The sequence below is a fragment of the Mustela lutreola genome, chromosome 6 (assembly GCF_030435805.1).
Source record: "Mustela lutreola isolate mMusLut2 chromosome 6, mMusLut2.pri, whole genome shotgun sequence".
NCBI classification, from domain to species: domain Eukaryota; kingdom Metazoa; phylum Chordata; class Mammalia; order Carnivora; family Mustelidae; genus Mustela; species Mustela lutreola.
The window spans coordinates 1,800,061-1,823,860 of NC_081295.1; the positions used below are offsets into that span (position 1 = coordinate 1,800,061).

A 23,800-nucleotide genomic window follows, 5' to 3' on the forward strand; every position below is an offset into this window, starting at 1 on the left:
TCTCCTGTTAGTTGAGGTGGATGGCAGAGTGCGGGGACGCCCTGCGCGGCGCCTGCCGCAAGGAGTGTGGTCGCCCCCGTCACCAGGCGCTGACCAGGCTGATGTTCTCAAACGTCCTTCAGTCACCTCCGTGTCTAGGGCGTCCGGGGGTTTGCAGCCCCCGTGATGCTCCCCCCAACCTTCCCCGCTCAGCGCGCACCGCGACGGGGAGGAGCCGCATTTGGATGTTGGATGCTCCTGTCCGGAGGACGGCGCAGGGAGTGGTGGGGGGGCCGGGGCCAAATCTGCAGACACTGTTGGGGGCAGGATCCAGCACGGGGGGCGGGGCAGGCAGGACCGGAGCCAGGCCGGTGTCCCCGCGCCGCCCTGGGAGGCAGGGAAGGCCCCGCCGTGCGCCCCACGCTCCAGGCGCCTCCGAGGCTCCCGGTCCGTGGCCGCTGCGGCCTTGAACACTTGCCTTTTCCCTTCCGGAGCCGAGGTGGCTTCGCCCCTCACTTCCTCCCTTCAGTCCTGCGTCTCGCTGCACTCAGCCGTCCGTGCTCGTGTCTCTGCTCGTGTGACTTACTGCGAGCTTGTAGTCTCCAGTCAGGCACCCGCTTCCCTGTCCGGAGCTCCTCCTGCACCTCAGGGGCCTGGACAGCCGGCCAGGAAGGAGAGGACGCGCGTGGCCACTCTCGGGGTGAACGATCTGAGGCCCCCACTGGGTCCGGCCCCAGGAGCCCTGCTCTGGCCCTGCTCAGCCGGCGGGTCCTGCCATTCTGAGGTGCGTCCTGATCTGCAGAATGGGCTTGCAGTGTGGGGATGTGACGGGGGGAGGGGAAGCATGTGTCATGCACGGAGAATGACAGATTTGTCCCAGAGAGGTGGCATGACAGAGGCTGAGGAAGTGGCTGGAGCCAGGGCTGGGGGAGGGGCCGGAAGGTTCGAGGAGTCAAGCGTCCTCTGAGTGCTGGGACCAGATGGGAGGAAAGTCTCCAGAACCAGACAAACCAGTTGGTGTCCTGGTGTGGGACAGATTAGGAGCCTCTGTCATTCCTGAGTCCTGGAGGTCTGAGCAGGAGCATTTGGGGAGGAGCGTGGGGAGGGGGAGACGTGGTGTGCGTGGGCGTGGTAGGGAGGTAGTGCTGCCAACGGAGCCTGGACGGGTTGGGGCAGGGAGTGCAGGGGTGGAGCTGGGGGAGAAGGCTACAGGGGGAGCCTGGCTGTGACTGGGGACCTATTTAGGGCAATCGGCCAACTGTAGCCAGGGTGCTCGGGGAGCTGACAGACAGTGTGTAGTACGCGGTTCAGCGCTTAGTTTGGCCTCGGGGCCAGAGGAAGACGGTCACAGCCGGCTGGTGCTGGTGTGGTAAGGGACCTGTCGGCCATCTGCGGTGGAGACACTGCATGGCAGCCCTCTGAACATAGCCCACACCTGCCTGGTGCTGGGGGGGGTCCGAGATGAAAGACCCTGTGTAAAGGACACAGTCCTGAGTGTAGTATGTGCCCCACCCCCCCAGAAGCCGCGGACCACGAGGCCTGGGAATTTGGTTGATGCTGTTTTAAACAGAATCAGACAGTCCCGTTACTCCCACGGGGCCACGGGGTTGCATGTCAGTGTCTCACCATTGCACCTGGTGTTACCTCCTCACCGCGTGAGCTTCGTTGTGCCTCAGATGATGATGATGATGACGACGGTGATGACGATGAAGGCTAGGTCAGACAAACGATCTGGTTATTTTTTGCTTGTTCTTGGGCTGCAAATCATTTTATTGATCGGTCCTAAAAGGAGGAGGTTGCAGGGAAAGAGCTCAAAGCAAGAGGATTCCGGGGCCCCTATGGGGAGAGGTGAGCCAGACACAGAGAAGGCCACCTGTGCAGACTCGGGTTTATCTGACCGGGATGGTTCAGATAACGCTTCTGACTGGAAGCAGGTTTCTCCCAGCTCAGAACGTCAGTGGACAGATATGCGCGGAGGGCAGGAGGTTCGTCCACCTCTCATGACAGCTTTCACGTGCATGTATTTGGGATAGATACTTTTGAAATCTTGAGCTGAAGCTAAAGTTTGCCTATTTTTGTTTCCCCAGTCATGCCTTCCATTACCCTGGGCTCCCAGCACTGACGCCCTGTGACCTTCCCTCCCTCCTCCATGGACTCATGGGTGGGCACTGAGAGACTGGTCCCCTACAGGAGGGAGGACAGTGCTCCAGACCGCTGTCCACATGGTCTGCAGAAACAGGTCTCCCACTGATAAAACTCTCACTTCCAGCATTGCCACCATGAACCTCGCTGGTTATAGCAACTCTCCCACTTCTCTAAAGAATCCCTCCCAGCTTGGAAACCCTAATTCTTGGTATTTCTCAAAAAAGACTCTCCCACTCCACCATAAACAAAACTATCTCATTTTCTATTCATGGGCCAAGCTGGGAGCAGAGTACTTGGGGAGAGACATAGTATGGCTTAGATACCATGTGTCTAAATATTTAGACAGTTGAGAGAGGCTGCAAGAAATTCCAAATCTGTGTAAGAATTGCAGTGTTCATCAACCCTATGGCAGCATTAGTCAGCAAATTATAAACTTAACTGGTCACAGCGTTACTGTTTATTCTTCTGTGTGGATGTTGGGAAATTCTCCACGTGAAAGCAACAGAAGAAAGAGAAACAGAATACTGATTAAAAAATACCTAAATGGGATGATCAGACCTGCAGTTAGTAAAAAACGGATAGAATCCAGGCCTTGAAAGGACAAGTCCAAGGGATGATGGGGGCACGTTTGCAGCTGACCCTAAAGCGCACACACACAGGAAGTGCCAGGGCAGGAGCACGGCTTGTGTCGGCATGGATGACAAAAGAGTCAGGGGAAAACCCAGATAATATCCAGAGGTCTGGTTCAAGCACAGTATGATGAGGATAGCTAACGCTGAACTGCTGCTCAAGATGAACCAGGCCCTCTGTGCGCATTTTCTCTTTGTCCTCACAACACTCAGAGAAGGAAACCAGGTAAAGTGATGAGGCTTTTTGACAGTCCAGTATGAGAACATGTTGGCCTAAGATGCCAGGGTGACGAACATAGCCCCTGCAGCCTGCAGATCCTGACATAGAACGGTGTAAGCAGTCTGGTCCAGGCTGGGAGAAGCACCACAGAGGGAGGTATATCAAAGCACACTGCCCACGACTGCCCACTGGCTCTGGAACACTCAGGGCGGGCCTGCTTGTGTTGGCATGGGGAGGGGCAGTGAGGGCAACAGATGGGGATAGCCAACTCTTCACTCCTTTAGTTAGACGTAAAAGCCATTTGCGTGTTGAAAGGATAACCCTTGATGCTGATAATTTAACTCCGTTGAGTTCAGCTGTGCACGCAGCAAGTGAGGCAGAGATGCAGTAGCACACCCAGATGCCGCCAGGCAACAACATCTTGTCAGGAAGAACCATGTGTGAAGATACTGCAGTGTCTCCAGAGCGGCTGAGAAGTAGCAAAATGGAAGCCAGAAGAGGGGCACTGTTTCATAATCATAGGAATTCTAACATAGCTCATGCTGATTGTTGTAGATCATCAGGATGACCACAGATACCCCAGCTTTGTATCTTACTGTTTCCTGAGTTTTATTTTCATGGTGTGCTTTGTTTTGTATGTAAGTAGTAACTGCAGGATTTATAATAAAATATTACAAGCAAACACCACTCTGGATAAGTGGGTTAATGGTCCCTTTAAATCTCACAGGCACCCATCTTCTAAATCTTGGGAGAACTAGGAAGAAGTAAGAACATCTGTGGCTGGGAGCGTCTTCTGATACTGTGTAAATACCAGACCAGCTTGGAACAGGATTTGATATTATGCAAAAATGAATCAGAAAAGCAGCATTCCTGAATTTAAAACAATTTTACTATTTCAACAAAATATGAGAGGCTTATTGACATTGGTATAAAGGCAGATGCAAATGGTGTCATCGTTTATAATGTTAAAAATGAAAAATGTTAATCATCTACATATTTTAGCACAAAGATAATCATGTACTTTTAGAGGCCCGTGGTTTCCATAATGAATCCTTGCAATAATTAAAGAGGAAAATTTTAAAAAAATATCCTAATTCAGTTTCACATAGTAAACATTGGAAGTAATAAAAACTTGGGAAAATTGTTTATGAAAAGATATCGATAAAGTAAATGAAAAATGTTTAGAAAGTACTATCCTCATCTTTAATACTACCTCTGCGACTAAAAGTAATCAAGCGTTTCAGACATGAAACACTTAATAGCACTTGAAAAAAAAAGGGTAACACTGATGTAGATGCTTCATTGTGAACTAGATGTTGATGCTGCAGAGTGAAAATATGTGTCTGCTGAAGTGTGAAAACAACTTCCGGGAAAACTGACAAACCCGGGCAGCAAAATTTCAACTGTTACCGGCCATACTTCATTACTTTCACTTAAGAATATTGTAATCATGTATTTGAAGGGCAAAACACAGGGATTTGGAAGATAGTTGGATGATTTCATGATTTCCTGGGTGTGGAAAGGGTGCCTGTAGTACATTTTGATCATTATTATTCGTCCTTTAACAATTTCCCTGGGAAATATTCCCAAGTAAAACACATCAGGTATGCATAAACAATGTCCTCATAATTATAATTACACTGGAATTGTAACTTAATTGTAATTAATTACATAGAGAGGGTATATTATTGCTACCCCATTTTCATTAAAGTTTCTGGATGTTTTCATTTAGGTTGTCTAAAATGACCACATTTGATTGTATCTAGATGATTGAATAAAATATGTAAGTTGATCACCTTTTATCTTTGCCCCCAAAGCTTTATATTTGTTTCAAATATCAAGAAAACAGTGGAGAGAAATAAACACTAGGTGTGACATAAATTGGGAGAGTTTGTGGGCCTCGTGGGTAGCCGGTGCAGCTGGGTGTCCGCATCTGTGCGGTTTCTCTAATAACAAGGTGGTTAGATATTTGAAGACGGGCTTTCGTAACACGATGCTCCAACAGAGGAGTCAATACTTTCCTTAGCATCGTAGGAAAGACTCGGTTCAGTCATTACAGCGAGGGTGAAGAAAGCTTTCACGTACTTATTCTTGTAGGCCGGAGACGCTCTGGATCGCCGTCCCCGGTCTGGGGCTTCCCCACACCCACTCCTGTCCTTGACACACACGGCACTTTCTCTCATGCTCTGTTTAATATTTACTTTCTTTCCTCTACACCGTCAGGCCCCCAAGACAGAGAGCTCTCTTATTCTGTTGCTGAGAGTCGTGGCTGGTGTGTCCTGCACACCTGGAACGGTGCCTCCCTCCTGGTGGGTGTTCGTTGTGAGCCAGTGAATATATAAAGTCAGCAAATGAGGCCAGGAGGGAAAAGTGCAGGCTGATATTCGAGGGAAGAAATCAGATACAACATTGGAAATGAAACATGAATACCTATTCCAAGCGGAAAAGCAGCCAGCTTGTCTAATAAATTATGTAAAAATGCACTTGGGGTCTAATTGGAAGAACTAAGAAAATAAAATGAAGTGTTATGGTTTTCACATTTTTGATATTCTGGAATTAGGTGAAAGGCCATGTGAGGTTCTGAAGATGGAGAAAAGGCTGCCCGCTAACTGAACACGACAACGCAACAGCCAGCGTTTACGATCCAGTTTGACAGTGGAGACACTGGAAGCACGAAGTGCCAGACAGTGTTGCTGGGTTGGAGGAGTCCCTTAGACTCCAGCAAGCACTGACCAGGGTTTCTGTGCCATGAACAGGGTCATTGACGTCCAGAGAACTCCTCCTTGGAGACTAAAGTCACCTGATGACTGCGCATTTGGTACGGGTGTCGCCGCAGACACCGTATAGACCCCGTCATGAACCGGTGTTCTTCCCGGAACACCTGTACCTACCGGAAATCGTCCCACACCTTCTGAGGCCCGTTGATGACTTGGAAAGTATTGGAAGGCTTGGATAAACAATTTGTGCTGGAATTCTTCGATCTGGGTAAGTGATTATGTACGAACACGTGTTTATGGAATAATTTCATTGTCTAGAGAACCAGGGGGATATATTGTGCCATTTATCGACATTCTTGTGCTAATTAGCGCAGTTATTAACTATTGTGGCTGTTCCCACGGCACGGAGTGCCTGCACGGACGGAGACAGACAGAATGGTTACAGCAGGTCTTCCTCTTTCCTGAAGGTGCTCGCGTCCTCATACACGGCCCATGCCCGCGGGGCTGCCAGGTGAGTAACAGCCCACAGATGGCACCGGGAGTCTAAGGCGGCAGGAGGGTCTGAAGCACTCAAAGCCTTGAGGTAGAGTGGAGCATGAGCCGGCCTGGCGTCAGGCTCACGGGAAGCAGAAGGGAGAGCAGAGCCTTGTCCACATCATCTGGAAGGTTCTGGGACGTCTGGGGCCATGGGCAGGCGGCATGGAGAAGGTGCCCATGGACGGGGCTCGTGGGATGGTGTGGGCTGCCGTCCGAGGCGTGATGTACTCTACACAGTTGGGTCTGTGGAGAAGGACGTACTCTTGGAAGGCTTCGCCTCCTAAGCTGGGGCTTGGGTTCGCCTCCTAAGCTGGGACTTGGGTTCGCCTCCTAAGCTGGGGCTTGGGTTTGGTCTTGCAGGCAGTTTGGGGTGGCGCGTAGAGGAGGTGCCGGGACAGCGGTGGGCTGGGGTGGGGACTCAGCAGGAAGCTCGGAGTTTGGGCCGTCCGTCCAGGATGGAGGAGGAAAGGTCTTTGGAAGCCACAGAGAGTGGAGGCGTCAAGAAGGAAGGAGCGGACAGCGTCACAGAGCTGGGGCCGCGTGTGGGAAGGAGGCCTGCCTGGTGGGGGCACAGCGTCCTGCAGGCAGTGGACGGATATCGGGGATCAGGACGTGAGAGGTGCTGCCGGGGAAAACAAAGTGCAGGGAGGCGTCTATGAGAAATGGCCGTAAGAGAACACGACAGATTTCTGGCAGCCGAAGCCTGGAGAATCTTGAAGGTTTGCCCTGCCTGGAGAACAGCCGTGGCCAGCTGCTGCGGCCGCAGGAGGGACAGGCGCCCCGCAGCCCTCGCCGGCAGGGGTGAGGACGGGGGGGCGGACGCGTGGCCCCAGGCCTCCCTGGTTGTCTCCCCACGAGGCTCCACGCCAGCCGGGACTGGTGCTGGTGTCCTGCACCGTCTCCCCACGTCCGGACGCGCGGCGGCGATCCCCGTGTTTGGGGAAAGGCCCCGGGAGGCGGGTGTTCCCGTTCAGGGGACCGGAGGGCCCAGCTCCCGAGACCCCCTTCGGAGAATTCCGCTTCCTGCTGGGAGCCCTGCCCCAGGCGGTGGGACCGCAGAGGCTTGGCCGGTTACCTGTTAGTTTTCCGCGGATGGTGGACGGGGGCGGGGAAGGGAGGGAGACCCTGGCCCCGTAGCTCCTTCCTTCGAATCAGGCCGCCTGGCGGGGTTGGCGACACCTGCTGCTGCCTTCCCGGCTGCGGGCTCCCGAGTCCCAACCCCGCGGCCTCCTCGCCTCTGCTCTCACCAAGCCTGGCCTTCGGTTCTCCTTCTTGTCCCGAAGGCACTTCCTGGTGAGGCTTGGGGACGGTGTCTGTGGGGTCTTTGGTGACACTAGTGGGAGAAAAACATTGGCTGCTTCAGGGTAAGACCAGAAATGGAGGAAAAGAAGTCACAAGTGTATTTAGGACTAGCGTGCGGGGACCCACGCCAGACTTCTCTGTCACGTTACGACCCAGTTGTTAGAAAAGAGCCTGATTCTGTGGGGTGTCTGGGGGGCTCCGCCGGTGGAGTGCGTGACTCTGGATTTTGGCTCTGGTCAGGATCTCAGGGTCATGGGATGGAGCCCCCCGTAGGGCTCCCTGCTCAGCGGGGCGTCTGCTGGAGACGCTTTCTCCCTGCCCCTCCCCCAATAAATAAATAAATACATAAATACATAAATATTTATGTATATATTTATTTTATATTATCGATTATATTTATTTATAAATGTAAATAAATACATCTTTTAAAAGATGTGCCCAATTCTGTATTCGTCTAGGCTGCCTTTGGTCACTTATTCTGTTTATTCAGCGAAAACTTGGTCCCTGTACAAAACTAGATAAAACCTTGACATATTATTTTTCATATCACGGGGGTGGGATGGAGAGAGGTGCTGTCTCCCGAGAAGCGAGACGGTTCCACAGAAGGCGGAGCGTCCGAGTCTCTCCACGACCGCCTCCCCTCCACCCATGAGCTCTGCAGAGCCGAGAGGAGGGGAAGGAACCGGAGAAATCAGCAGGGCCAGTTTGGCCGCTTTCGTCCACGAGGTGGGCTGTAGCAGGCGCCACGGGAGCGGGCCACCAGGTAGGACTCCAGGTACAGGAGTCCCGTGCCGGCTGTGCGCCCGTGGCAGGGATCCACAGCCCCAGGACGAGGCCATCCAGCACTCGCCCAGCCCCGCGAGGTCTGCTGTGTTTGAGAGGCCTGCCGTCAGTCTCTGGAGCTTGGCCCAGCGCCGGACGTGACCTTGGGGGCCGACCCTCCACCTGATCGGACCAAGGATCCGTGCCCCGGGGAGGCCGTCTGCCTTGGGGGCCGTGCCAGAGACTGAGCTGGCTGGTGACCAACTGACCCCATCAGACCTGGTCTGGGGCACGGCGCGCTAGCCCCCAGGGGGAACGGCCCTCCTCCTGTAGGCTGGTCTCCAGGCCCATGGCTCACCTCAGCCCTGGCCTGGAGACCTGACGGGTGGGAGAGGCTTCCTGGGCCTCCAGCTCCACTGACCATCCCCATAACTTCCGGGTCCCAGCAATCTGGGCCCGTCGCCTCTCTGTCGCCTTCTAGATCCTCCAAAAGGCAAGTGGGGAAAATGTTGATCCGCTAGTCACAAAATCCAAATAGTAATAGTCAGCAAAATGGCTCTGGGTAGCACGTGCGGCTTCCCGTGGAAACACGGCCCCAGCATGGTGGGCGGGCAGCGCTCTTTCCAGTCGTGGGCGCAGGCCGGAGGTCCCGGGGGGCTCGCGAGGCTGGTCCCAGTGGGTCTGCGCGCCTTCGAAGAACATGAGCCTGGCTCTCAGGCCAGGGACAGAATGACCTCCATCCTGGCCTTGTGGGAAAGCAAGCCGGGGCGGGGGTGGGGAGGTGTTCAGGTCTGAACACGGGGATCGTGGCCAGTAGAGGTCAGGTGGCCACAGAAAAGTGACAGGGGCGTTGAGTGACGGGCCCATCTTGGTTTGTGGGCTCTCAGGGGCATGCTGTCCTGCAGAAACGGGCCCACGTCCCCAGGAACGAGTCAGCTACGTCAGGGAAAAGTTGAGTCCCGCCAGTCCATTCCAGGATGGGCTCTGGGAGCTCGCCCCTGGGGGCCGGGCACGCATCTCCGGAGGAATGAGCGATGCTGGTCTGGGTCAGATTTGGGCAGGAGGTTCAGGGTGCTTCCTGGAGCCGCTTGTCCTCTTTCCGACCGACTCTGCCTTTGCGTGCTGGGACACAGGAGCACGCCGCTGCTGGGGGAGGCCGAAGGGGACTGAAGCCCTCGCTGTCAGTCTTAGGATTCTTGCTGCCCTGGATGCTGACCTTCTGCTTTGTGAGAAATGAGCCTGTCTAGCTGGCCTGCCTGAGGGGTGGAGCCTGGGCTGAGTTCTGGAAGGCTCCAAGCTCTGTCCCGAGCAGCACGTTACACTTGGAAGCCTGTTTGTCCCCAGGCCCTGTCCGCTGGGGACCCCGCTGCCCCCGTGAGAAGGCCAGGAGAAGCTCCCGACCCCATCTGGCTCAGTCTCCTTGCACCAACTGCTCTTCCTAATTGAGGCCACGGAGTATTTTTAGGTCTTGCTTGCGGTCCTGGGAGCTTCTGCCGTGGTGTGGAGCGTGGAGGGGAGCCCTGGGCACGAGCTTTTCTCTGAGAGACTGAGTTTATGATTAATGCAGATATCTGAGGCCAGTGGGTTCTTTGAAGATGACTGCATCGGAGGTAACAAATATGGGATTCGAAATCCATCGGGATGCAGAGAAACCAAGCAGGAGTCATGCCCGGTGGAACGCATGTCGCACTGGAAACCTGGGTCAGGAGCGCACTCCCCTGGCTTTGCCCGGAGCGGCCGCGGCACATGGAGCTGCGAAAGGGCGGCCTCAGCCGCAGGTGTTGGGACGGGGTCCGACTCGTAGCAGACGCTCTATGACGGCGCCGCGTGTCCACTGGGCACCAGCCTTTGGTCCTCCTCTGGTCCAGGACTGGCAAATCCAGGGGCCAGGGGAGAGTGACGAGGCTGGCAGGACCCACACCGGCCACCTGGTGGCCCATCTGGACTGTACGCACACCCACGGCCCCAGTCCGGCCGCGTGTGGCCGCCGCTGCCCCGAGGGCTCAAGAAGCCTGGTCCCAAGGGAGGCCCTCGGACGAGGCAAGTCGCACTCTCTGCCGCCACACACTCCGTACACACCAGCTGCCGCTCTTCAGCCAGACGGCGGCTGAGCCGGCCTCCGCCGGGAAGGAGGAGGAAGACGGTCAGGCGTCGAACGTCCCACGGGTGCCATCAATGGTGTCATTATTTCAAAACCGAGTGGGTATCAGGATCACTCTTTCTTGTCTTCATCCTGTCGTTGGTCTGCAGCCCTGTCCCGAGGGGGCAGCTCCCCAGGAGCGTAACGCGGACGGAGCGCAACGACAAGGGAGCTGGGGCGTGGCTCCACGGAGCCACTGGAAGGCTGTGTCTGTTTGAAAACCCAGCGGCCATGTGCGTCAGCTGTTGATCAAGGCTGTTTTCCTCTCTTCGCTGCAGATGGAAACACAAAGACTCCATTGTGTCCTGGGCTCACGCTGTCCCCGGCTGTCCCCGAGCGGTAGCCTGCGGGCTGGCGTTTGAATGCACGCGGTGTGACACACGCAAGAACGAGCTCTCGGGCCATCCTGTCTTCACACCGGAGCCAGGAGCGTGTCCCTGGTCACAGGGTCGGCTGCCCGGGCCGTGGGTGACTGGACCGGCCTGGTTATCATTTGACTAATCCATACAACCCACTCCTATGTCCCTCCCTTTTGGGTGGTTCATCACAGAAAATCCCACGAGTTTCCTTCCATAGGTGAAGTTGACGCCTTGGCAAGAGGCAGCATTGTTGGAACTCGGGGATCGTTCGGGGAAGAGCAGAAAGGTTCTCCTGGGGGGCGTGAGGGTGGTGGGAGGTGTGGGGACGGACGGCAGGGTGAGGACGACGAGGGCCCAGAGGAGGGGTCGGCAGGGAGCTCGACCCCGCGACAGGCAGGAGAGGGCTGTCAGCCAGACGCGAGCGCGTCCGACCCGTGCGAGCAGCCCGGTGCGCGTGATCACGCCCGCGGCAACGCGTCTTCACGTCTTCCTTCCCTGCTCCCTCGTCCGGACGGTGGCCCGAGGCTTGTCAGGGCCAGAGCTGCAGTCATGCGGAAGGACAGAGCCACGGAGGAGAGACGGAGGGACGGGCAGCCTGCGGGCGGGTGGCCACGACCTCGCACCCTGGGCGGATGGAGGCGGTGCGGCGTGCTGGCTGAGAGCTAGGCTGTGGGGCCTCGCTCCCGGTTCCACCAACCCAGGGCCCCAAACCCTCACCACGGGGCCTTGGGGACTCTGGGATAGCCCTGTCTTCTCGGCGGTGAGATGCTGATGGAAACAAGGCGGTTGGGAGCGTGAATGAATTCATCATGAAAAGTGCTCGGAACAGTGTCTGCTGCGCGATTATGGTCCTCATGTCCCCATTTTGAACCAAGGGACAGAGTGTCCCCACTTCTCGGCCGCCGAGGCTTACTGGGCAGGAGACAGATGGCGCGAGCTTCGTTCGGGACACAAATCACACGGACTCCGGACAGAGGGAAGCGGAATTGAGGACGGGGCCCCGGCTCCCCACAGTGTCACAATCCTTCCTCGCCTCTGACCTCGGCCCTTCAAGGCCGACAGGAAGCCGGGGGGCTGTGCAGAGCCCGAGTGAGTCTCTGAGCGAGGCTCCAGCAGCCCTTCCCCTGGCGGTGCCCTCACGCCCCCTGCCCTGAGGCTCGAGGTCAGCACCGTCCACGTCTGCTCACTTGGCTCCCGCTCAGCTTCCAGATCTGGGAGAACTTTCCTCAGCCAGACGGAAGGACAGACGTGGGACAGAGAAGGTACCAGAGGGAGACTTGACCTCCCGCTGAGGCCCAGTGAGTAGGGGTGAGGGTCTGTGAGGGGCTGTCCTGCTGGTCGTTCATCAGGGCTGTGGGGCGCAGGAGGGGACAGGGAGAGCTTGCTGGCACCGCTGGGTCTCTCTGCGGGGGGCGGCAGGCCGTCTCAGCGGGAACGCTCTTCTTGACCTGGAGATCTCCGTCTCTCCATGGCGCCCGATGTGATTTCTGTCCCCAGAGCCGACGAGCAGCGGTGAAGGTAGACGGGCCCACGGGGACGACCCGGAGATACTCCCACAGGCTCGGACCTAGGAAAGGTGAACCGCAGGTTAAAATGGAAAAACCATAAAATCGTCCTTAGCGAGCAGAGCAGAGCCCGCATGGGACGAGCGGGACGACGGCTTCGGCACGGCCCAGGCCCCACGTCGGCCCCTTTGCTGCCGAAGCCTGGACCGGCGTCTGTGTGCCCGCCGCCCTCAGAGCGCAGCTCCCGGCCGCCCACGGTCCGGTGGCCGCTGTCTTGCCGCAGGGCCGGCCGGCAGGGGAGGGCTCGTAGCTCTGCAGAGAGCTTTCCGCGCACACGCCCACCTGCTCGGCAGACATCCCCGCGCTGGACAATCAGGGAGCTGGCCCTGCGGGAACCCTGCTTTCCTTCGCCGCCGCTGCAAGCTTGACGAGCTGCCTCTGGCTGGCCCCCCCTTAGCCCTGGCCCTCAGCCCCCCACTGCTCGGCCAGGCCCGCACTCCCGCCGCTGTCTCTCTTCAAACCTCGGCCCGGCCCGGCTCCCTGCCCTTCCCCCAGAGCCCGCTCCTGCTTCCCTCCCACCCCCTGGGCTGCTCCCTTCGGCCTCCCCCCCGGCTCCTTCCCGGGCCTCTCAGTGTCTCAGGCCTGAGCCCGTCCTTGCTTCTGCTCCCTGCACTAGCCCCCCCAGCACCCTCAGCTTTGTGCCCGGCTCCGTGTGGCCCCCTCTGCCGAAGCCCAGCTCTCAGCTGCCTCCGGGCCTCTCCACTTAGACCGGGGCTGAGAACCCTGCCCCGAACCTGCCTCTGCGGGCGGTGAGGGGCGCTCAGCGGCACTCGGCTCCCACCCCACGCAGCATCGGATGGCTCGGCTCACCGGACCGTCCCTCCGGAGGCTGGTCACTGCCGGCTCTCTGCAGGGACGATCTCTACGATCTGCATTCAGTCTCGACGACATCTTAGGCACACTCCCCCCATTTTACAGATGAAGTAAGAGGTCTGGGAGGCCTATCTGGGGCCGAGGTCAGGGGCCAGCTTGAGCGACACTGTGTCCTGCCTCCTGATGGCTCGCAGGCAGCTGGGGAAGAGGGGCTGTTTCACGGTGACGTGTCCCAAGCCCAGTGTCTGGGCGAGTGGAGGCCGTGGGGAGCCCCATCGTGGACAGAATCGCTCCCCTGCTTCCGTGGCCTGGTTCCAGATCAGGACAGCAGCTCAGATGGATACTGCTTGTCTGCTTGTTCAAGCCAAACATTACTTTTCTGGAGAGGGTTTTGTCCCAGGCTGGACGGAACGCTCTGGAGTGGCAGCCTGTGTAAGTTACGCTTGTTTTTTGTTTGTTTTGTTTTGCTTTTTTTGTTTTTGTTTTTTTAAAGATTTTATTTATTTATTTGAGAGAGAGGCAGTGAGAGAGAGCATGAGCGAGGAGAAGGTCAGAGGGAGAAGCAGACTCCCCGTGGAGCTGGGAGCCCGATGCGGGACTCGATCCGGGAAGTCCGGGATCATGACCTGAGCTGAAGGCCGTCGCTCAACCAACTGAACCACCCAGGTGCCCAAGTTACGCTTTTTTTTAACTGAATCAAACAAGCTCGGACTTCCAGCCCGGCCACGGACTCCTGCGTGAGGGACAGACCCGGCACCTCCTTCCCGCGCTGCTGGTCGTCCTGGGGGGCTTGGGGGCCTGTGCCTGTGTCTGCAGGGCAGGCAGGTCCTGAGCACGGAGGGCTGAGGCTTCTAGGTCCATGCATGGGGCCAGCGGGGCTCCCTGCGTGGGCACTAGAGCCCCTGAGGCCCGTGAGGACCCCGGCCGCAGAGGAGCGATCCTAGGGCCCCACTCTGCTAGGCTGGGCTCCCACTCCCTCCTCACACTGTCCTCAGGGTTTTGCTTTTTGGCTTCTGGGAGTAGCACTGGGCACAAACCACCCTTGGGACTAACCCTGGGGCCTGGGCCGCCTCCCCTGACAGTCTTTGCCAGCAGCCAGTGGCAGTGCCAGTGAGGCCCTCCTGCTTCCCTGGGCTCAGCAGCCAGTACGCCGTGGACAGCCGTGCATGGGGCTCCTCACTCACTGGTCTAACTGGTGTCAGAGAGGCCGTGAGCTAGTGCCGCAGAACGGGACTGGCGACGCCCGGCCTCCCACCCGGTGGCAGGCTGTGGACACGGGCGCTGTCAGGCGCCATGGGCCTCCCGTGGCAGGGCACCTGTGCCTGGGAAGCCAAGCCGTTGGCCAAAGTGAAGGCCACACGGATCTCGCCAGGAGCAGCTCCGTCCGCCTAGTGCACACTCGTACCGCGATGCGACTCCCGCACGTGCCTCCCGGCCCCGCGGTCTGTGAGCATGGAAGGTGGCGAGGGCCCCGGTGTAGCCCACGGGAGGAGGAAGAGCTCCAGGAGCAGGGACAGGAAGGTCTTCCGAACACGACACCATGCCAGCTGGGTGGGAAGAGGGGCCAGAAAACATGCCTGCTCCCACGCACGGGTGCGCCAGCTGCACACGTGTCGCACGGCGAGGGGATGGGGCGGAGGAGGCCGGGCCAGCCTGCGCCCTCACACCCCACTGGATGTTGGAGTCTGTCCGTGGCCAGCGGCCGGACAGCAAGTGGGAGACTCAGCGCAGCTCCAGGTCCGGCCCTTCCTGTTGCCCATGGGCACCCACGGTGCCCTTTGAGGCGGCTCATACCCCCCCTCGCCCCGACGCCGCCACCCGGGTTTGAGGGCTGCGTCCGGCATCTCTGGAGCGCGCGGTCCACACGGTTATTAGAGCGTTTACTTCCCTCAGCCGTGTGTGAGTTAGTAATTAGCCTGCCTGTCTCCCCTAAATGACAGCCCTCCGGACAGGAGGAGCCTGTGGCCCTCGTCGCGGCGCCTCGCACAGACTCGGGGATCGGACAGACGCCAGCAGCGGGAGGGTACTTCGGGGACCCCAGGAAGGCTCGTGCCTCCGTGGTGTGGTTCGGAGATGGGGTCGGTGGCGGGGTCTCCCTTGGGTGAACTGGGGTGTGGGGACTGCGGGACCCAATGCCAGCGTCTGGGGGACCGTGGAAGGCCACAGAAAAGCCCAGGCCGTGCCCAGCCACGTGCCGCCCCGGCGTGGGGAGGTGTGGACAGGCTGGGCCCCGGGCATCGGCTGAGTCTGAACTTGGGATGTCCATATGCAGGCAAAGACCCGTCCTTGGTCAGTCCTCATAGTGTGTCTACACGATGCCAAACAGTGGCACGACTTCACCAATTAAAAAAAAGTCATGTTCCACCAATGAAAATGGGCAATGATAATAATAATTAATGCAGTATTGGACTCGATCGAAACTTGGTTAACTTGATGGATGTCTCTTGCACCCGGGACACTGAGGCCTTCTTAGGAGAGATGCGGGGGGGCAGAGGCGGCAAGTTCTCCGGTGGAGGCAGTCCAGGCCTGCTGGGAATGGAAGGGTTAACCCCAAGGGTGGTTTGTGCTCAGTGCTACTTCTAGAAGATGCCGTGACCTTCCAGCAGTTTACTCAGTGATCCGACGCTGCTTTTCATCCTGAGATCCCAAGCTTGAGGTCACCTTCCTGTCTCCTGGGCCCCATAAGGGGTGAGGTGTGGCCCCATAAAACCAGGCAGTTGTAGGTGAGATTGAAGGCAGCTTTGGTGGCAACACCTTTGCCCCAGTGAGTCATGAAATCCTGATCTTCCAAAGCAGGAAGGGGTTTTTGGGGTCACAGCCTGGCACCCTTCGTGCTTGGGGACCGTGGTCAGGGCCCACAGAGCCGAGCCGTCATGCAGGCTTGAGCCGATCAGCCTTTTCCTTCTGGCCCTCAGGTGTCGTGTAAGCTCCGTTTCTTCCCGTCTGCCACGCAGCTGAACTTGCCACCATTCCAGTTAAGAGAACAACTCAGTTTCAGACCTCACAAGCCTCTGGTCTGCACGGAGGATTTCAGCGTGGTTGTGTAGTCCGTAACCCGGGCACTGACGGAGGAGGGAATGGTAACAGGAGTATTACCTGTGACGCCGAAGTATTACAGCGATTTTACGCTGGATGAGGCTTTCTGGGCGTCACACACGCCGAGCGTGTGACAGTGTGTATGGTCACCACATCCTTCCAGAAGGCCCAATTTCATGGGCCTCTCGCAGGGGAGCGCGGACACACAGAAAGGCGCCCCTTGGCCCCCGGCCACCCAGCGCGTCCATGGCACAGACTGCAGGGCTCCCCCCGCCGTGGGCGGACCCCAGAGAAATGTTTCATTCATGTGAAGCATTTTATTAACATTTTTCAAAGGGCGAAAAACACTTCTGATCACATCCTTGCATTTTGCTTTAAACTTAACAGTTGTGAAATGATAATAATACTGAATAAAAACCCTAAAGTTGTTTTCAAAAGTTCAACGTGTTGGCCTGTGAGTGGGAGATTTCGTCAGCTCGTGTCCGGCGCCAGGAGGGAAGCTCTCCCTGACAGCTCAAGCCGCCTGCTGCATGTCCTGGTCCCCAGGGGCCCCAGACCCGAAGACCCAGCTCCATGGGTTCCCACACCCTCCGTCCTGGGTGTGACCCGCCGGCCCACACTCAGCCACGCTCTTCCCGAATGAGCAGCTGTTCTCCGGAGCGTGGGCGCGGCTACCCTTGGGAACGCGTGATCCCAGGTCCCCACCCGCCGGCTGGGGCTCGGCGACATCCTGGTCCCCCAGGCCTGGGCGCTCTGTCATTGAGAGGTCCTGTTCTGAGATACGGTCTCAGTTTCTGAGGTCTCTTCCCAAGCCTCCGAGTTCTATGATTCATGCTCTCTTTGAAATCCTGGGGCCGGTGCAGCGAGGTCGAAGTTTATGTGCGACCTAATTGGGGCAGGTTCTCCTCCGAGCGCGGCCGACGCCCAGGCAGCAGCACTGGCCTGGGACACTCGGTTTTCTCCTTTTGTTGGTTAATTCTCGAGATGGGTTTGGATCTTATTCATACTTTTCCTCAGTCTAAACCCAGGTGCTTTACCCCACAGTCCTGGGCCGGGCCAAGGGTGGGCGGTGCCCGATGTGAGCGCTGGGGGGCCCAGGGCTGGACATTCAGCACCGAGCTCCCTGGGATAGGACATAGGGTGGTGGTGGGGTGGGTCAGCATAAGCTCCAGTGGGGCCAGCGACCCGGCCACTAGGACACGGGCAGGATGGCCTCACGCTGACCAGCAAGGTGGAGGACCCCGGCTGCGTTTGTTGGCACGTGTCTCAGCCCCGAGGGGACAGCTCTGTGTCTGCATCTGGGACCTCCTGTGCTGGGGAAACAGCTGGTGCCTTCAGTGCTGTTGGTTGACTGTGCTCGTTGTGTTTACCTACAACTGTCTTAACGTCACCTGGAAAGTTTGGAGAGTTTTGTAAGGATGGTCTGGAATGTGAAAATCTCTGTTTACTTTACGCCAGAGGAAAACTCACCGGGTTGAGGAGGGCGAGGCGAGGTCATGCCTTCAGCCCACACATCCCTGAGCCTGGGCATGGCGTGGCGGGGTCTGCCGTTCCACAGGGTCTAACCGTAACCCCTTCTCACATGGGTAACACTTTCATACGCGGCTGGAGACGGTTGGGACCCTTTCCCTGTTTACAGATGAGGCATAGGTTCCGGGAGCAGGGCCAGGCCCCAGGCCACTGGGCTGGCTGATGACAGAGAGATGCCAGGACCCTGCTAGGGGCTCACACCTTCCAGTGCCTGTGCCGTCCCCAGGGGCCCACACGCCTCGATGGGGTCCGTGAGCACGAGGAAGGACTGGGCCTGGGCATCTGTGGCTCCTCTCCCTGGTGAGAACAGGTCTAGCTTTTACCCAAACTGCAGAGGAGAACCCTGGGAAGCCACGAACGTGCAGAAACCATGAAAATACAGGATTCTGAGCAACTTTGGAACTGACTCTCCAAGCTTCCTTCCCAGGGCGAGGAGCTGTCCTTCCCAGGGGTGGTCCCCAGGTGGTCCCCTGGAGGGTCCACGAGGGACCCTGGATCTCGCCCCTCGAGCTGATTTCCACCACCCAGGCTCGAGCCGGCGGTGAGGCTCTTCATGGAGGTGCCCTGGAAGTTGAGAGGGCCGAGTGGCCGGCAGTGGTGGTCAGGACGGGATGCTTGAGGAGGTGGGGACAAGAGTGTGGCAGGGGACGCTGGGCACCGAGGATGCAGGTGACACGTCATGGGTTGTGCCCTGCGGGGAGGACCTCGCTCACGCAGCAGCCGTCTGCGCTTATTGGAGCGAGTCTTAGTGCCCTCACTCACCATGCAGGATTCACAGATCCTCCTGAGGTTGGGGCTGAGGTCCCAAATACAGCCGCAGTGCTGGAGCGGCCTCCGAGCTCTGGCCGGCCCTGGACTGACACGTCACTGCCTCCCCACCACGCCCCGGGGCCGGTCACACTGGTTAGGCTGCCTTTCCACCTCCGGATACCAGTGAGCTCAACGCTCATGCAAGGAGGTGTGCCCTTTCGTCCAAGAGCTTCCGGAAGGACCGGTTGGGGAGCACCTGGGCCCCCTCCCCCCGTGCAGGGCAGAAGGACTGGTTCCACCTCGAGCGTCCTGCCAGCCGGGAACCGAGAGCAAGAGCCCACGGGGGCCTGGTCCTTCCTAGGAGGCTGCTCCCATGCGGGTTTGCGGTTCCAGCCCATGTGGGGTGGAAACGTGAGGCCGGACAGCAGCTGGCCGTCTCGGATCCCAGCGGGCAGCTGCATACGACCGGACTCGACGTCCTGGCCCTGGGGAGCCCCTGCGCTGGCCTCCCGCAGCCCAGTCTCAAACCAGCCCTGGGGCAGAGAGCAGCCCCGTTCCCGGTGAAGTGACGCCGTGGGTCCCCAGGCAGTGGGAGGTGTGTGTCAGGGACCACGTGTCGTCACTAATAAAAATGGTATTTCATCTAAACGTACTGAAATGTACAAATTATCTACAAGGGAGGGGCTCTGTGGGAGGCCGGGAACGGGGGCTGCTGGGCCTTGTAAGGTGGATGAGATCTAAGCTCTAAGTAGAAACTTTTAATGAATTTGGTATCTCAAGGTGATAAAAATTAAGCCTCCTGGCCATGGGAACCACTGATTCCTTTTTGTTTCTTTGAAGACAATTAAAATGTGAGGTTTTTTTCCTTTAAATCTTAGAAGATGGGACCGATTTTTAAAAATAACCCTCTGCTCCCCAGATGCTGTTTGCTGGGCTCAGTCTCGCTCCTGGCGGGGGTCGGAAGGGCCCATGGAAGTGGTTTTAGGATGAGGAGTAGAAATCTTGTGCGTATTTAACATGGTTTCTGTTGCATAAAATATAAGAAAACATTCCATAACTGTGGGATAGCAAAACGCTTTGAGGATAGGAAAAGCCACAGATCCTTTCCCCGAAACACACACACACACATAGAGTTTTGCATAATATTTCGGGAGCTGTATAGTCGCCTTTGAAAGCCGTCCAAGACCCCCGGTCCCGGTCCCTTAACATGGGGCTGCGTCCTATTTGGCCTTCCGCAGGGTCTGCCCTTCCTGGGGCTGGAGCCCGGCCTCCTCTAGCGCTTCCTCCTCTGCTGCCCCAGAAGGGGCTGGTCTCTCACGGTGAGGAAGGACTGTCCTGGGGGTGATCGGTCACAGCTGACTGCAGCGGCCACTCCCTGGGGGCCCAGCAGGGCTGCGTCTGTCCCACCAGCTGAAGCTCCGGCAGTGCCTTGCTCTGTGTCCGCGTTTTCTGGGTGGTTGATATTCTGAAACGGGGACAGAGTGAGGGCCTTTGCCGCAGGACACAGAAATCGACTGCAGTTGGGCACGGTCATGGGCGATGTGGTGGCTCAGGGCACCGTTCTGCCTCTGGAACATGGAGATCTGGCTGTGTCCTCTCGCCGGGGCCATCTGCCAGGTGTAAGGGCTCTGCATGGCGGGGGGAGGGGGGACTCTGTCAGAAAAGCCTGGCACCCTTCTCACTGCAACCCCAGCCTCAAGCCCAGACTGGGGGCTTCACAGGGACCCCGGGGCCAATGTGGCTGGAGGCACACAGCCGTCTTTCCCCCAGCCCGACACTCTACCCCCGAGCACGGGACCTTCTGGCTGGCACTCTGTGTCCCCAGAGCCCAGCGCCCTGCTGCCTACACAGTCGATAGTCAGTGAGCCGAATCCAATCACACGACATGAAGTCCGGACGTGGTTCTGAGACCTTACGAAATGTGTGCTGTGGGTCCGGCTCCGTTGGCGGGGCTCCGGACGCCGAGGACTAGAGCCAGGTTGAGAAGATCAGCGCTGCCGGCGTCAGGGTCTCCACGAGCCGGCGTGGGTGTGGGGCTGCTGGGCACCTGCGCAGAGGGGAGCCTTCCTGGGGACAGGTCACGTGCCTGCTCTCCACACCCCCAGGGCCGTTCCTCCCGACGAGTGCACACACGCACGCACACATGCACCGAGTCAGACGTAGGCAGGAAGCGCAGGACGTCGCGCCCCTCCCTGCCCCCTTCCTCCAGAGCTGGGACACGAGTCCCCACAACAACAGACAACACGGCGAGAGAGGTTTGAAAGTCAAAATTTGCTGTCTCTGCAGTATACCAATGTCTAAAAAAAAGTATTTTCACATTGTTCTGGTACCTTTAAACCATCCAATTGGCAAACAGTCATCAGATGACCGTGCTGTAGATACATTATTTATTTTGTTTAAAAATTCAGCACACGCCCTTAATAATGCAAGGGCCCACACGGCTGTTTCACTTCCGCCGGGCTCCAAACCCGGCTTCGACTCACCTTCCTCTGCACCAGGCTGGGCAATCCGTGAGCTCCCGGAACCCCCCCAGACGGGAGGGCAGGTCCACACAGCACGTCTCCGCGACCTCACGCCTGCCCGGGAGCGGCCGTGGCGGCCGAGGTCCCACGTGTCCCAGAGGGCCCGTGCGCGGTGAGCGCCACACATCAGAGAGCCTGCAGAGCTGTCTCGAAAGGGATTAAGATCTTTTCCCGGATGAGCAGATTTTCCCATGCTCTGGGGATTTCTGCCGGAGGAGAAAGTGTCCAGCCCAACTGGGCCGCAAGCGGACGGAAGAGTAACGTCCTCATGGAGCTGTTTCTTTTTTTCCCACGTAAGCGGCTTTGAAGGTTCACCTTCTAATCACTGTTCTTCGCCAAGAAGACGCGAGCACAAGTCCCGTAAAACTCAGTGATGTGAATGTTCTGAACAACCACAAGTCCTTTGCGGTGTCTGGTTGGAACAGCCGTGTCATCTTTCCGACCCCGGCCGCCGGGGCCCGCGTGGGCGGGAGGCCTGGCGCGCAGAGCACGGTCCACCGAGCTCCGGCCCCTCCAGGTCTCGTGCAGCGGAGAGCACAGCCAGGGGACACGCTGGAGCCCCACGAGGACATAATGGGACTGGGGTCTGGCAGCAGAAAGGCCGGGGCGTGCAGAGCCCGTCTGCCATGGGTGTGCAAGGAGTCCTGGTTTCGCTCCCGTGGTGGTAGCCGCACAGTCAGACGCTGCTACGGTGGGGTTCCTCGAGGAAGAGACGGGACACACGTTTTCTCTGACAGTCCGAGTGACGCTGCTTCCCCAGAGTCAAGGGCATGTTGTCTCCCCCAGATGGTCACTGTGCTGTGGGCCTGCGGCCGTCTGGTTCAGAATCAGAGTCGCCAGACGGCATCTCTGGCCGGCGTCACGGAGATCGCCAGGGCACGCGTCCAGGACTGTGCTGCTTGCAGGAGCCCCTCACCCCAGGGGGTGGGTACAAATGTGGGGCCCGGGAAGTGGGTCGGGGGCCGGGCCCAGCCCGCAGAGCAGGAGGGAAGCACGCGTGCGCCCCGTCACCACCTTCCTCCTCCCCGTCTCCGTCTCCTCCTCCTTCTTTTAAGAGAAGCCAGATATTTCAGTTTTACAATGAAATATCTTAGTTTTAAAGTACTGTCGAGCCAGTGGGCCTGTGGGAAGGAATCTCTAGCTCGTCCCCAGAGCCCAGCACGCATCTCCCGGATGCCGGCCCAGGGCCGCTGACGGAGGAATGACGTGTTCTGGGTCGCGCAGGCTGTTAGTGGCGGGTTCGGGGTCCGAGCTCCAATGTTCTGGTGACTGGCTGGGGACTCTCGCTCCCTGGCAGGGGCCGGCTGCTCACCCCTCGCACTCACTGCCTGAAGGCTTAAATGTAAGGGGTATTTAAGGAGGGATTTTTGTATATGTGAAAAAATATATATTCACACACACACACACACACACACACACACACACACACTATCACCTTCCCGCGGGCTGTGGGAGGCACAGGAGTGCCTAGAGGTTCTGGTCCCCTCCCCCTCCCTGGAGGTGTCAGCAGACATTCGTGGAATTCCTTCCAAATGTTATAGGGACCGGGTGACGGAAGCCTCTCTCCCTGAGACCTCACAGAGATACGGTGAGCTCAGCAGACCGTCTGGTCTGATAAGGAGCGGAATCCTGCGGAATGCCAGGAATTTGCTGTCTGTGGGGCCCGTCCTCTCGTCCTCTCGCAGGGCTCAGACCTGCCTGGGGGCGAGGCAGCCTGTGGGGGAGGGGCGAGGCAGCCTGTGGGGGAAGGGGTGCCCTAGCCTGGGGGCTGTCCTTCTGCATGGCTCCCCGTGGCTAGGGCATCTGTGATCCTTAGCTTTTCTCATTTCTAAAATAAGAAGGCTGCGTGTGCTCTCTCCAGTTTCTGGGGTCCGACCTGCAGCCTGCCTGGTGACCTTGTGTGGATTCTGTGACTGTTGATTTTCTTATCTGTGAGCCTCGGCTGTCGTGATTCATTGAGCTGACGTGGCCATGCCTCCCATGGGCTCCCCACACCCCCAAGGATATCTTTGTTGAACACAGTGCTTGCCTCAAATAAGAGCTGCTTGCGTGCTAAGTCTGCCGTCTGACATGGAGTCAGGATGCGGAGAAGCTGGCATTTTCCGGCCTCCACAAGATTCTGAACCTGCGTGGAAGCTTTGGTGTCCTAACGTGGCAACCACGTCCTAGCGTGGAGCGCTCAGAGCCTGACGGAGATGTGGCGTGAATCATGTTTCCTGTAAGAACAAACAACATGGTTCCGAACCTTTATTTTCCGGTCCGAGGGCGGGAGCACCTCGATAGCCCGGTCTGATGGAAGCCGTCGAGCCTGTCCCAGAGCAAGGCACATCCCCCCACACACACACTAATTCTGCATTCAAATCTGGAGGTTTCCTGGACTTGGGGAAACCCGTCCCTTGGTATTGGTGGTTTGGAACGTCTTTCTAAGGAGGAAGCAGTGGGCGGCTGCCTGGGGTGCCGGGCGGGGGGGAGGGTACCGTGAAGCTGTGCTCGTCCTGGAGACGTGAGCGTGGTTATCGCCAGTTTGAGGGCGGGAAGAAGATCTTCTGCTGCTGTCCTGGGACTCGCCAGCGTTCTGAAATCCTGGTCGGGGGATCCCAGGGAACAGCAGAAGTACAGAAGCAACCGATGGCACTGACCGTGACAACCACCATTATTGGTGTCCTCGGTCCCCCGAGCCGTCTGACGCCGAAGCTGCGGAGCCGGCACCCCCCAGTCACGAGCGTGTGTACAGTTACTATAAAGTCGTTCTGCTGTGGGAGAACCGCACTGCCTCTCTGCTCCGGGTTTCCAG

The 23,800-nt window shown here is 58.0% G+C and overlaps 1 long non-coding RNA gene across 4 annotated transcripts in view; it reads left to right on the forward strand.

Annotated features, from left to right (window-relative positions):
• The first annotated feature begins 328 nt into the window (after positions 1 to 328).
• Positions 329 to 23,800, forward strand: part of LOC131833352 (uncharacterized) — a 29,456-nt gene continuing 5,984 nt past the window's right edge. Inside the window, exons 1-3 of one of the 4 annotated variants that reach the window (XR_009354412.1) lie at positions 329 to 763; positions 5,730 to 5,958; positions 6,060 to 7,024. This is a non-coding gene — a long non-coding RNA (uncharacterized LOC131833352). Of the gene's footprint in view, positions 764 to 5,729; positions 5,959 to 6,059; positions 7,025 to 16,083; positions 16,642 to 23,800 lie in introns of those variants that run through there. The other 3 variants (XR_009354415.1, XR_009354413.1, XR_009354414.1) reach the window with 3 other exon arrangements.